Source organism: Dasypus novemcinctus, chromosome 14 (genome assembly GCF_030445035.2).
Source record: "Dasypus novemcinctus isolate mDasNov1 chromosome 14, mDasNov1.1.hap2, whole genome shotgun sequence".
Lineage (NCBI taxonomy): Eukaryota > Metazoa > Chordata > Mammalia > Cingulata > Dasypodidae > Dasypus > Dasypus novemcinctus.
Genome location: NC_080686.1, coordinates 56,529,636 through 56,543,424, shown reverse-complemented (window position 1 = coordinate 56,543,424; position 13,789 = coordinate 56,529,636).

The following is a 13,789-nucleotide window of genomic DNA, read 5'->3' as shown; positions in this document are numbered from 1 at the left end:
CGCTGACGACAACAGAAGCGGACAAAGAAACAAGACGCAGCAAAAAGACACAGAGAACAGACAACCGGGGGAGGGGGCGGAATTAAATAAATAAAAATAAAATCTAAAAAAAAAAGAAAAAAGATAATAAAATTCTGTTATTTCAGAAAAGGTTGGCATTTAAAAACCAAAGAAAAGCTTTGGGGTTAAATATGCACTGAATAGTACCTTTATATAGTATTCTCTTACCAAATGCTGGTTATTATTATTATCCTTTTCATGATCATCATTGGTATACTCTAGAAGGGGAGGCTGCCCAAAAGGGGTTGACCACTCCTTGCTTTGTGCCACCACAGTCCCTAATATATACTCTGTAACCACATCTGTAGTTCTAGGTTTGCAAGTGCGTGTTTGTGCTTCTGATTCCCTTTGAGTCTCATTTCTCTTTAGAGCCCCACAGACCTTACAGAGCCTGGATATAATAGATGATCAGTCTTTTCACCGACAGTCTCCTTGTGAACACAAAGCTTTCCCTCTTACATATAAGCACGTGGTCAAGGATCACCAGATTTGAAGAAAACTAAGACTTAGGATTCAGGAACAGGGCACCCAACTCAGGAAAGTGGTGAAGAGAATAACCAGGATAAAGGTGGGAGGAAGTTCCAAGCCAATAGCTCTGCAGCAGGCCTGGAGAGCAGCCAGAGGGGATGAGGCAGAGGAAGAGGCTGTCTCCAAGGAAAAAGTGGAACTGACAGGTTACCTGATGTGTTTGGCCATGTCGCAGGTAATTTTACAGCTTTGGAGGTGTGTCTTCCTATAAATTAAAACGTATATTAAAAAATAAGGAGGGGGAGCAGATGTGGCTCAAGCAGTTGAGTATCTGCCTCCAAAACGGAATGTCCTGCGTTGACTTTCTGGTGCCTTCTAAAGAAAACAAACAATCAATGAGCAGACAGTGAGCAAACAATGAGCAGACAATGAGCAAAAACAACAACAACAACAAGAACAAAAAGAGCAGGGAGCATAAGTGCTTCAAGCAATTGAGTGCCTGCCTCCCACATGCGGGATCCTGGGTTCAGTTCCCGGGTGCCTCCTAAATAAAAAACAAACAAAGACAATGTGCAAAAACAAAGAGCAGACAACAAGTAAACAGACGAGGGAGCAAACTCAGGGGAGCAGATGTGGCTCAGTAGTTGGGCACCAGCCCCCTGCATACAAGGTCCTGGGTTCAATTCCCAGTTTCAGGTCCTTAAAAAAAAACCCAGAAAACTAAGGGGGCAAAAAAATAGCACAATCATTAATTCTAGGAAGAACAAAAACTTATACTGGAAAGGAAGGAAACAATGTTTGTATAATTATAAAAATATAAACACAAAAGAGTAATTTAAGCAAAACTTGGGATATAAATATGTTGGGAGGACAGTAGTAAGAGGAAGTTGAGATGGCAGAGGAATATAATAAGGCTTCTTTTCCAAAATATGAAGCCAAAAGATGTGTGTATAAAATTGGGAAAAAAAAGGCAAGAAATACTGATAAAAGAATATGATTTAGAGAAAACACTAGAAGCTCTTGAAAGAAACCTCTTTAAAGAGTTTATCTCTGGAGATGGGAAGAAGTGAGGCAGGGGCTACTATTTCACATTATAAACCTTTGAATGTTTAATTATGTTCAAGTATTATCCAGAGAAAATAAACATTAAATTTTTAAAAAATTCATTCAAGGGCATGAGAAAACACTCTTTATATAGAAAAACGGGCCAGTTATGGTTAAAAATAGATAAATACAAAAAGTTACTGAAAATAAGAAAAAAAGTATTCGAATGCATTAGTAACCAAAGGAATCCAATGGTATACTTTTATTCCTATCAAATTAGCAAATATGAACCAAAATCAATATTGTTTAACAATGGCATGGATTGAATGAGATGAACAGTCCCATACATAGTTGGCACAGCCTTCCAAGAGAGCAATTTGGGAATGGGTATTAATATTTTCAAAGTTATTCATATCTTTTGATCCAATGGTTCTATTTTAGCAATTTATTGTAAGCATGAAATTCAAGGATTAAATCAGAGAAGTGGACAAAGACGTATGTACAAAAGGGTTCATCACTGTACTATTATTTCCTGTTTTATTATAAAACATAGAGATAATAATAATAAAACAGTGTTTTATTATTCAAACAGAGAAAAGCTGAAAGAAAAGTACAATGAACTATACACCAAGATTCAATTATTGATAACATTTTCATTTTTGTCATATTTGAAAATAAGTTGCCAATATAACACTTTAGCCCCAGTATGTTCAGTGCCAGCACTGTTTATAATAGCAAAGTTATAGAAAAAACCCAGTGTACAATAGCAAAGGAATGTTATATAGTTTATTATAAGTATTATGAAGACCTTAAAATGATGTTAGGACAAATTTTTAATTTCCTTGAGAATATTTATATTTTTAATAAATAAGGCAAAAAATCATATGCTAGCTATAAAACACCAATAGTTAACAGTGGTTATGTCTGGGTATTGAGATTATAGGCAATTATTATTTTTTATATTATATGGCTAGTAGTTAGCAAAAACAAATAACATAATTTTCCAATTAACATTTGAAAGTAAGTTGCCAATATAACACTTTAGCCCCAGTAAAGTGTAAAAGGAAACTCCAGAGAGGTGATTTTTTCATTCAACAAGTATCACTATGATATGCAATGTCATTTTGTAATTTCACTACTAATAACATTTCTGAGACTAAAATACCAATCTACATAAGCTTTAGAAAAGTCTGTGGTGAGTTCTTCTAGTACTGATGAAACAAATGAAAATTTTGAGCTTTCGTTTGCTGATTGCCTTTGAGAGAAATTTGTAAGCTGCAGGTCATTTATCAGAAACTAAGTGTGAGCTCCCATCTCTGTTCATTACTATTCTTCCAACATCTGAAGGCCCTAGAAATATCCTGAATTCCAACTGTGTGCCTCTCTTAATCAGCCTGAATGGCTTTCCCCAATCTTGTCTAACACTTACTTGGGTTTCAAGACTCAGTTCCCATCTGTCCCCCTCTCAAGTCCTGCCCAAATCCCTAGTACCTACCACCTCTCCAAAAGGAGAGCGAAGCTACTGAAGACACCAGAGACATACCTTGCGGCCACCCCCCCAGCCCTCGCCTACACTCTCCCCCTTTTCTATGGTGTGCAGATGTTTCCATCTGCAGAGATGCTAGGTCTAATTAAAAGGTCTGACCTTACCTTCATCCAGGAACTAGTAGCTCCAGATGCTTACCAGGACAGGAACTCTCAGTGGCAGGGCCCCCTCCCGCTGGGTTGTATAAATACCCTGCCCTCAGGTAGCGCAGATTTGTCTCTCCTCTCCAAAGCCCAGTGGGGCCAGCGCCCGTCCATTGGCCCTGACCAAACTGACCCAAATATTTGCTCTCCTGGGGCGCTGACCTGGGCATTTGCTCTACCTGGGAGACCAGCCATTAAGGGACCTCTTGCCCTACTCTTTTGGACCCTTTGCACTGTGTAAGTAAGAAATCAGTCATTTGCTGGAAGTTTCTCTTCCGCCTGAGCCTGTGTTCACACCATATACCGTGTGGCAGCTTGCTCCACAGCCACCTCCAGCTCCCTCGGCACTGTGTGTGCTTTCTTGTTCGTACGGACTTGTCACTCCCGGTCTCCTTTCCTATCCTCCTTGCCAGATTCTTAGGTCCTGAGGACAGGCCATGCCTCACCTTGGGGTCCCCAGGACCTGGAACAGACTGGGGCTCAGCCACCAGGATTTTGAGTGCCTGCTATGTTGCTGTGAAGTTCCTTCCTTCAAACTATTTCAGAGACTCCAGCATAGCCCCTTAGTATGGTGGGGTTTCTTAGTTTCACTGAGAGAAATGCCTGAAAAGCTGTGGCTTCCCATCTGGCCATCGACTGAAGCTCAGAATGTTTTGTCCTGCCTCTAATCACATGCCTCAGTAGCAGTAATTTTTTTTTCCTTCAAAGGAAAAACAACTGGGAATGACACAGATTGTTTAACAGAAGCCCACCATGGGAGGTGGGGCAGCAGGTCGGGATCTAAAACAAATGTTCCTCTTATGCCAATGATGAGCTGAATCCACCCTGTGAGCAGGTCGCCTCCTTTCTGGGCTTCCGTTTCCTCACCTGGAAAATGAAGAAATTGGACCAGATGACTTCTCAGATCCTTTCAGTGTGTGAGCTAGAGGCAGAGGCTCCCACAGCAATCCTGGGCGAGTCCTGCCTGGGGGTAGAGAGAGAACCATTATCCCAAATACCTGAGGATCCCAAAACGGAAACAGTAGAAAGAGGAAATTCAGAGCATGTCCCATCACATAGGAGAGGAAGGTTGCTTTGCATGGGTGCAAGCTTATCTCACGTGCCTTGGGCAAGTTCCCAGGAATGGCACCATAGGATGGACGTTTTCCTGTGGAGCCAGCTGCAATCCTCTGCGCACAGCACTGCCCTAGGAATGGGGCTCAGGGAAGGGCATCTAGGTGCAAGCACGTGAAGCCTGCTCTCCACCTGGGTGCCAGGGTCTAACTCGAGTGGTTGCTTCACTGCTGGGGCAGGCAGGTTCGGGGTTTCATGCTTTTTAAAATTTTTTATTTATTTCTCTCCCCTTCCCATCCCCTGCCGCTCCCCACCCAATTCTCTGTGTCCATTCACTGTGTGTTCTTTTGTGTCCGCTTGCATTCTTATCAGCAGCACCAGGAATCTGTGTCTCTTTTTGTTGCGTCATCTTGCTGTGTCAGCTCTCCGTGTGTGCAGCGCCACTCCTGCGCTTTTTACGCGCTGGGCGGCTCTTCCTATGGGGCGCACTCCTTGCACGTGGGGCTCCACTATGAGGAGGACACCCCTGTGTGGTACGGCACTCCTTGCGCGTATCAGCGCTGCACATGGGCCAGCTCATCACACCAGTCAGGAAGCCCTGGGTTTGAACCATGTGGTAGGTGGACGCTCTATCAGTTGAGCCAAATTTGGTGCTTTTTGAAGATTCTGTTTCCTTAAACAGAAAATATACATCAGATTAAAACTCTGTCTCAGCCCTCTTATCAGAATCTCCACAAATGAACAGATGTGAAACCAGGGCACAATTTAGAAGAAAGCAGACATGGCCAAAGTTCCCTCGTAACTAATCTATTCTGAAACATGGAGTCTGCTGCAGGGCTGGAGAGGGTGTCGAGTTGGAATGCGTGTGTCCTGTGACAAAACAGGAGAAATAATTACCCTGTAGCTCCCCGGTGGACAGCACTATGGAAACTGGTGACCTGTCGCGAATGGCCTATGACTAATGTGAACCGATTTTGAAAAGGCATAATTTTGCCAAAAAGCAGGACAGTAATATCATTCACAAACCTTTTTTATATGGCTTTTCCCCCGTGTGATTAATATAATGTTTCTTTGCTGACATCTAGGACACAGAGACTTAGTATCCAAACTATTTAGAATTAAATAGCTCAAATTTAGAATATTGTTGATTTATGGCAAAAAGGGTTGTTGAAGCTTATAATGTAATAAAATAAGAAAACCAAACCATTTTTCTTGCTAGGCCGTTCGTAAACACTGGCTTGACTGGTTGCCCACGGACAGTGTCTCACGAATGAAATGAAGCAGCCCACGGCACCTGGTGAAAGCCCCGTGCCCCGGGAGTGGCCAGCCCCGCTCTGTGGGATGGATTTCGGTCACTAGTTGGTTGTCTACGAACTGTTTGCTATACTCTGGTTGCTTTTGACCTCTAGAGTAATTTGGAAACAGATGATGTTTTGCTATGGAAAGTTCTGCTCTTGGAAATAGGCCCAAGCTTTTGATATGGGAAAATACAAGGGAAAACAGCAAGAGCTTTTGCAGCTATTGCTTAATAATTCCCAACACACACCATAAAACCTCACAATTTAGGGCACTTTAGCTCACCCCACTTTCCCACTAAAAATAAACAGATTAATTAAAGCAACCAAAGAAGTTTATTTCCCACAGTAAGTTGAGAACGGGAGAAACCAGAAGAACTGTAGTTCCCTGGGGCGATTTGAAGTTTTCTGTCTCCTCTCTACCTGTAGGGAAGTCTCCCCCACCCGCTTCCTTCCTCACTGCCTGGGAGTGGCTAATCTGGCTGCTCAGATTCTAGGACACTGGCTGGTTCACGTTCACCAAGGCGCAAGAGTTAAAAGTAGGAGGGTGGCTTGCCCACCTTCCTGCAGCTAAAGAAGTAAACCCATTGGTGCAGACCCACCCATCTTCCTCTCTTCTGGGGGTGAGGGAGCTGAGGCCTTCACCAGCATAGCAGGGAGCCTAGCAGTCTCTTTCTATCCTTTAGGGGCCTGACTTCAATGCTTTGCTGCCAACTAGAGGGTGATGAAACCCTGAGATTGCCCTTGGCGCTGAGAAGGAGGGGCGGGGCTCTCCTTGGTCCTCAGGCTTTAGCCACTTGCTCCAACCCTTTTGACTGTCATTTTGCACAGAGGCAGCGGGCCTTGGAAGACCATCAGAATCACCTGGAAGGCGTGTTAAAACACAGACGGCCGGGCCCCACCCACAGTGTCTGGTTCTGTTGTTTTGGGGTCAGTCTTACAAGCTCCCAGGTTATGCTGCTGCGGCTGGTCCAGGGACCACTTTTTTCCCCGCATCTTTTTTTCTTTTCTTTATTTTTAAAGAAGTTTTAGATTACATAAAAGTTACATCGGAAATATAGGGGCCTCTCTCTGCCTAGAGGAGCCCGCACCTACGTCTGGGAGTACATAAATCTGCTCTTTCCTCCCGTTTCTGTTCTTATCTCCCATTTCTCTATAAACTAGTGGCCTACCCTATGGCATGTTCTTAAATTCTTTTATATAACATAGCCAAGAACCTGGAGGAACCCATCGTCCCCCACCTCCCAGACTTCATTCCTTTCCTCCAAGAGAGTCTCAATGGATGAGATGGGGTGGGGGTGGGGTGGGGGGGTGGCGGAGCGCTGTCAGCACCCTTAGCTCTCGTGGGACAGGCCCACCGACAGCAGGGTGGAGACGCCCTTTGGCAAGGCACCTGGGCCCTCTAGTTGGCACTGGTTAGGATTTGGGAAGACAGCCCCAGGGATAGTCACTTCTTGCCACACTGGGGTTTTGAAACAAGAGCAGTGGGAAATAAGAGAAGGGAAGAGGCAAAAATAAAGCTTTAGAAAGAAGCGAGAGGGAAGACTAGATAAGAGGCTGCTACTCGATTCACCCTTCAGCACCCTGAGGGTTTTTTCCCAACCCTTTTTCTTATATAGTAATTAATTGATGTATAACAATAGTAAAACAATTGAGAGTATAAGAGTATTAAAACAAAAATAAAAAGTCATCTCTATTCTTACTGATCTAAATAGGTCTTAGCATAGTACCTGGATATATACATATTTTGTGCTTGATCTAGTTTTCTGTTTAGCTTTCAAGTAACTTTTTAAGAATAAATAGTTTTTCCCAGGTAATTAAAAATCTAAGTCCTAAATCTGTATGCCGAGTTGGGGGGTGGCAAAAAAAAAAAAAATATATATATATATAGGGAATTCCCATATACCACATCCCCTCCCCCTCTCACATTTCTCCCTATTAATAACATTTTTCATTAGTGGGGTACATTTATTACAACTGATGAACACATATTGAAGTATTGTTGCAAACCATGGTCTAGAGTTTACATTATGGTTTACATTTTGCACCATAGTTTTATAGGTTTTGACAAAATGTATGTCCTGTAGCTGTCTTTAGAATACAATTCCAATGTCCCCAAAGTGCACCATGCTACATCCATTCTTCCCTGTCCCTCCCCTCAGCACCTCTGTCTTTTAATCAATGTTACAAGTTCTTTCATTAACTTGAATAATAAGTCTACTTTAGTTGGTAGTTGTATTCTTCCCTTAAATTTGTTCATTCCTCAGTCCTGAGGATTTGGGGATGGTGATGCCTGCTCTGCTTCTGATTGAGAGGGGTTCAGATCCCATGGGACAGATGGATGGAACTGTCTTGCTTGCAGTTGTAGATACTCTCTGCTTTGGGAGATGGGTGGGGTCACCATCATTTTGTTAGTTGTCTTGGGTGAATCCAATGAATTGGAGAGTAGGTGTTGGCTGCAGCTCTGCTGAGATTCAGGGCTCAACCAGCATATGAACAGACTGAAGACTGAAGTCTCTGGACATATACTTAATAGGTATAGTGCTAATTATAGGTTCAAATAAAAGGGGCAGAAGAACCATGCAGTAGGAAAATTTATAAATGAGTCTAACTCCTGTTACATTGGGAAGATAGGTTATCATATATTCCAAGGTAAGGGTCACTGACGGGGTGCCGATTTCCTGGGGTTGTCTTCCCTGCCTAGAGTGAGGGACCACACTTTGAGAATCAAACATAAGCCCAGTTTACAATGAAGGAGCGCTTTGCTTTCATTTGCCGGTTGGGTATTCTCGGATATTTAGCAACTTCCATCAAAATCTTACTCTGACTTCTAAAATAACAAAATTATTATCCCAGAAATAAAGGATGAGTTTTAAGAGGTAACATTAAGGAACTCAGAGCTTTTTTAACCTGGAAAGAAGAGGCCAAAGAATCTCGAGGAGGAAGCTGACCATGTGCCCTCTGCAGAGGTAACACAAGCCTTAAACTGCAGTGAGAGAGGGCTTGGCAGGCATGAGGCAGGCTTTTCAAACTGCAAGGATGATTAAGCAAGCATGCTAAGGGAGGCTTTGGGAATCCCTTCCTTTAAAAGCAGGATCAATGACCATCTTACTCAGATGGCTTGAACCTGGATGCAAACACACGTATCTGGAAGAGTCTTCATTAACTTCACATCCACATCCTTTCAGGCATGATGCTAGATGTTATATTTATTTTGTTGTATTTTATTCTTACAACAACTCCATGATAAGTACATTTTAATGGGTTATGGGTGAGGGAGGAGGGGTGAAGAAGTATTTGAGACATGAAGGCATTGGCTACCCAGTGAGGAACTAGGGTACATTATGAAGCTCCTAAATACTTGTGGGGTAGATTACATCGAAGAGGGTGGGAAAACAAGAACTGGAGCTCACAATCAGCCTATTTCACAATTTCATTTGGGTTAGGTCTGCTATTATTAAGATTATATTGAGTATCGCTAATACAAAAGAAACCCGAATTCAACAATGGCTTATACAAGATAAAGTTTATTTCTCTTTCATGCTAAGCTTCAAGCTGGTGGGGCAATTCTTCTTTGTGAAGACATCAGGGTCCCAGGCTCCGTCCATCCTGTTGCCCTGACATGCTCATTACGGGACTTGCCTTGTGTTCCACGATGGCTCCTCCAGTCCCACAGTTGTATGCCAGCGAGTGGGGCAAGTGCCGCACAGCTCGTTGTGCATATCAATTGGGCTTATGTCCCACTGGTTAGAGCTTAATCATATGGCCAAGCCCAGCGTCAAGGAAGGCTAAGAAAGGTTGTTTTGTTTTGTTTTCCTTCTGGGTAGCCAAGTGCCCAGCTAGAAATCAGGGGTTCTATTACTATAGAAGAAAGGGAACATGGATATTGGGAGACAATTAGCAGTCACTCCCTCGAACAGCTTATGATCCCTTGGGCAAAAACAGAATACTATACTTACAAACGTCTTTGAATACCTTTTTCTTCTCCTTGATTCCCCATTACAGCACAAGGCACCATTAGCTACCCAGGGACCTCAGCCTTCTTGTTGTTCATGCTCCAGTAGGAAGCAAGTTCTGTGGTGGAAGGACTGTTCCGTGTTGTATTCCCATCACCCACTAAGTGCCGAGCGTGTCGTTCCCTGCCATACCCTGTCAGATCCTCATGGTTCTCACAAGGAAGTTAGAGCTCCTTTGGCAGCACACGGGTCCTTTGTGGCCTGCCTGCTGCTCGCCTTCCCGCCTCGTCTTTTTAGCCTCCTGTTCTGCTCGCCGAAGCCACTCCTCACTGCTCAGGATGCCCCAGAGGGGGCTGAGAGCACTTGCTGCCACCTGGGTGCTCACTGCCACCACCAGCCTGACCCAAACCCATTCCTCAAACACTATCACTTTTTCTTCAGGACTCAGCTTAAACATCAGGAAGATTTCTTGGATCCCAGTCTAGTCCTGAACCTCTAGCCCTCTCTTCTCTGTTTCTATCTGCCCAAGCACTGTACTGGTATTGCACTATGCCAATTTTGTCTCTATATAACACAACACTTAATGCACAGTAGTTTTTCAATAAGTATTTGTTGAGTTGAACTGAGAAGAGCAAGAATCAAATTGTGCTCAACACTTCAGTGTCGTTTGCCTCACAAGTCAGGACTGAGCAGAATATAGTCAGGACACGGCCACATTCCTTCCACAAACACTACCTGGGCACCGGCCTCAGGCCTGGGAATAAGAGCTAGGTTGGAAGGATGCTTTCCAACCTGGAGCTCCCTGGCTAATGGGCAGGACAAGCCACACAAACAGCTGAGAATTCTCACTGGACAGCTGTGCTCCGACCAGCCCTTCCCTCTTGCAGGGAATTCATCCTCCTTCTAAGACCTGGAAGTGGGGCTTGTGCCAACCTAATACCTGCCTTTCACGGGGCTCCTTCCTTGTGCATCAAGGCAGGCCTGGAGCTTGCCTCAGAGGATGCTCAGGTCTCAGAGCATCAGCCCCGCCGCCCTGCTCACCGTTGTCTCAGCTTTCAGCCCCATCCAAAGAGATGAGCCTTCAAGTCCTGCCTCCTGGCTCAGTGCCCTCCCCTCCCAGGGCCCTCTCTTCCTTCCCTTAACCAAGGCAATTAGAGGCAGCAAAGCAAAGCTTCTTTGCTTTGCAGTTCCACTCAGCCATCTGCAACTGAAGAAAACGTCCTCAGGCAGTTTAGCCTCAAGTCAGGGGACAACAGAGTTCATGCGTTTTTGTTTGTTTGGCGCATTAGTATTTTTCAGGCACCAAATGAAAAGGTATCTCAGATCTGGCAAGAGATCCAGATCTGTGGCCCAACACATCTGGATCAAAGAGAAAGCTCACATTATTTGTTTCCTGGTATTTGCAAACCCCAAGGGCCAGGCATTCAGCATCGTGCATGCCATTTCTTGGAAAGGAGAAGAACTCTGGAGGGAGGAGCAGCTCCTCAGAATAGGAGAGGCCGGGGCATCTGCTCGCTTCTGGGGAGCAGTTACAGAGCACTTCCTTAGCCAGTATCGTGGTGGGCACTTCTGGACAAGCATCCACTCTGTCACCAGAAAGGGGCATGGCACGTATGCAAAGATGTATGTTTATTGTAACAAAAGATTGTAGAAAATTTAAATATCCTGTTAATAGGCCGTTCAGATAAACTATGGTATCCCCATATGCTAAAGGAGGAGATAAGACAGTCATCAAAAAATATTCTAATATGGAATTATCTCTAAGATATGTTGTTTTAAGGGGGAAAAGTACACTGCTCATTTATTAATAGTATAAAAAAGAGAAGATCTACACACACGTACCTGCACACATGCGTCTCAAATGCTCACCAGCTTACTGTTGGTGGGTGCGCTGGGAAGGGAACTAAGGAATCTAAGGTGAGAGGCAGACATAAGCTTCATTGCATATATTTGAATAAGGTCTGAATTTGTAAAAATCATGTTTGTCTTTCCTCCTTTTTGAATTAAAAAATAAAGCACATCCTTGAAATGAACAGTTATCGTTGAACACTGTGCTGGGTACTTGATATACCTGATCCATTTACTCTTCACAACAAGCCATGACGAAGGTATTATCATCTCCAAATAACAGGGGCAGGAAGTCTAACAGTTATTGGGAGCCTGCTGGGCAGCCAAGGCCAGGCTCAGGTGTACAAGGTCGAGGGAGACAGAGAAATGGGGGAAATCGAGGCAAGGGGCTGGGCGGCGCCATGAGCTCAGGAGGGGGGATGAGTGCTTGGGGAGCATCCCACGGGCACCGCGGGAGGTCTCCTTAAGATGCTGTGAGCCCTGAAGTTTGAGGAGGATTAGCTAGGACAGAAGGTGGGAGGGGAGGTGAGTGGGAGCCTGTGGGAGACAAAGCAGCGAAAGTCAAGGAATTGAGGCCAAGGGGAAAGGGTTTGCCCCAGCCTAGTGGAGGGGTGGAGAGGCTGCTGCCGGGGCCAGAGCGGGCAGTGGAGGCCCTGTGCGCTGAAGGGAGCACCCCAACTCCACGTGGAGGGCAGTGAGCAGCCAGCCACTGCAGGGTTCTCAGGAGAGGAGGAGGGTGCAGGCTCACTCAGGGCCCCTGGTAGTTTGCTGCCTTCTGTTTTTCACACACACCGTTGTCTAAAAGTATCCTGTTTGTTAGTTTACTTATTAATGACCTGTCTCCCTTGACTGAAATACAAACTTTTAGAGAGCAAGGTCTGCATATATATTACTACACTTTCTCTGGAGCCTCGGGCAGTGCCTGGTATATTCAGTTAATGGGCAGTCCGTATTGAATAGTGAATGAATTCAAATGCATGAACGTTGATGATGTGCAGCACCAAGGCACCCGTCCTGCTTCAGGGAGGGAGAAAAGGCAGTGCGCTGGTAGCTGCTCCCTGCACCTCCAGAACCCCTCCCCAGCAGCCTAGTCCACCGGCTGTGGGAGCTATACTGGCGGGCTCCTGCACTCTGGTTTCTGGGTGGATCTAGATGATGGGCAGTGCTGGCAGGGGAGCAGGAAGGGGGCGGCACGAGGTTGGCGTACATATCCCCTTGGCACCCTGTCTGCAGAGGGTTGGCTGTGTTCTTCAACGCAAGGGCCAGGTCCTATCAAGCAGCACTCTCCACCTGACCTCTTGGGCTCTGCTAACTGCACTCCCCCTTTGTCCCTTCAGGCATGGGAAGCTCTTACTATCCCTGTGGTTTCCCCACATCTTGCCCACTTTTAGTAAAGGGACCCTTTATTAAACTCCTCAAATTATCCTAATTGGCATACGCCATTCGCTTCCTGCTGGACGCCAACAATATAAACAGAGACACAATCATTGTAACAGTGTGCCCTGGAGGTTCTTAGCAATTGTGGAATGAGGATAGAATGAGCCAGAAAGAAAAGGGGAGGCAGAAACTCACTGGGCTCAGGGAAGCTTCCTGGTAGGAGTTGGCATTTGCATTGGGCCTGGAAGGATGAAGAACATTTTACCAGATGAAGATTGGGAGATGGGGAAATATATCCCAGGTGGAGAAACCAGCTCCAGCACAGTGGTAAGCTTTGTTTGTAGAACGTGAGGAGTCCAATTTGAGAGAAGGGCAGTGTTTGCAAAACATACTGGTTGGCTTGGGAGTAAACCTCAGAAGGGAGGCCAAGGAATGTTAAGGAATTTCAATCTTGTGGTCATTTACACGTTCTGCAACAGGGGTGGTCACTGAAGGGTTTTAAGCAGGAGTGACGTGGTTGGAGCAGGAGGGAGGGAGATGACAAGTAGAACAGGTGCAACTGGAGGGAATTCTGCAGGTAGGAAGACCAGCAAGGAGGGCGAGGGCAGTGCTCCACCAAAGTCAAGAGAGTGGGGAGGGAAAGAACGGATGTGGCCATGTGGATGGAGAAAGGGGGCCGAACTGTCGCTGAAGCGTGAGTGCGGTGAGTGCCCCATACACAGGTTACTGGGGCGGCTCAAGGCCGTGCAGCTCGGCGGGCTCTTCGCTCAGAACTGGTTTCCTGTCTTAGAAAGCTGTCAATCTGTACTTCATCAAGGAATGGTGAGAGGCTGAAAGTCGAGGAGCTCAGACCCCAGAGCGATGGAACTAGAGGTTTTGATTTCCATTCGGTTGGATTCCACAGAATCCCTGTATAGAGAGGGGGGCGAGGGGCCATTTCATTTCCTCCAAAAGGCAGGGTGAAAGAGCCATTCCCCTGAGCAGACTGTTCCCTCTCTT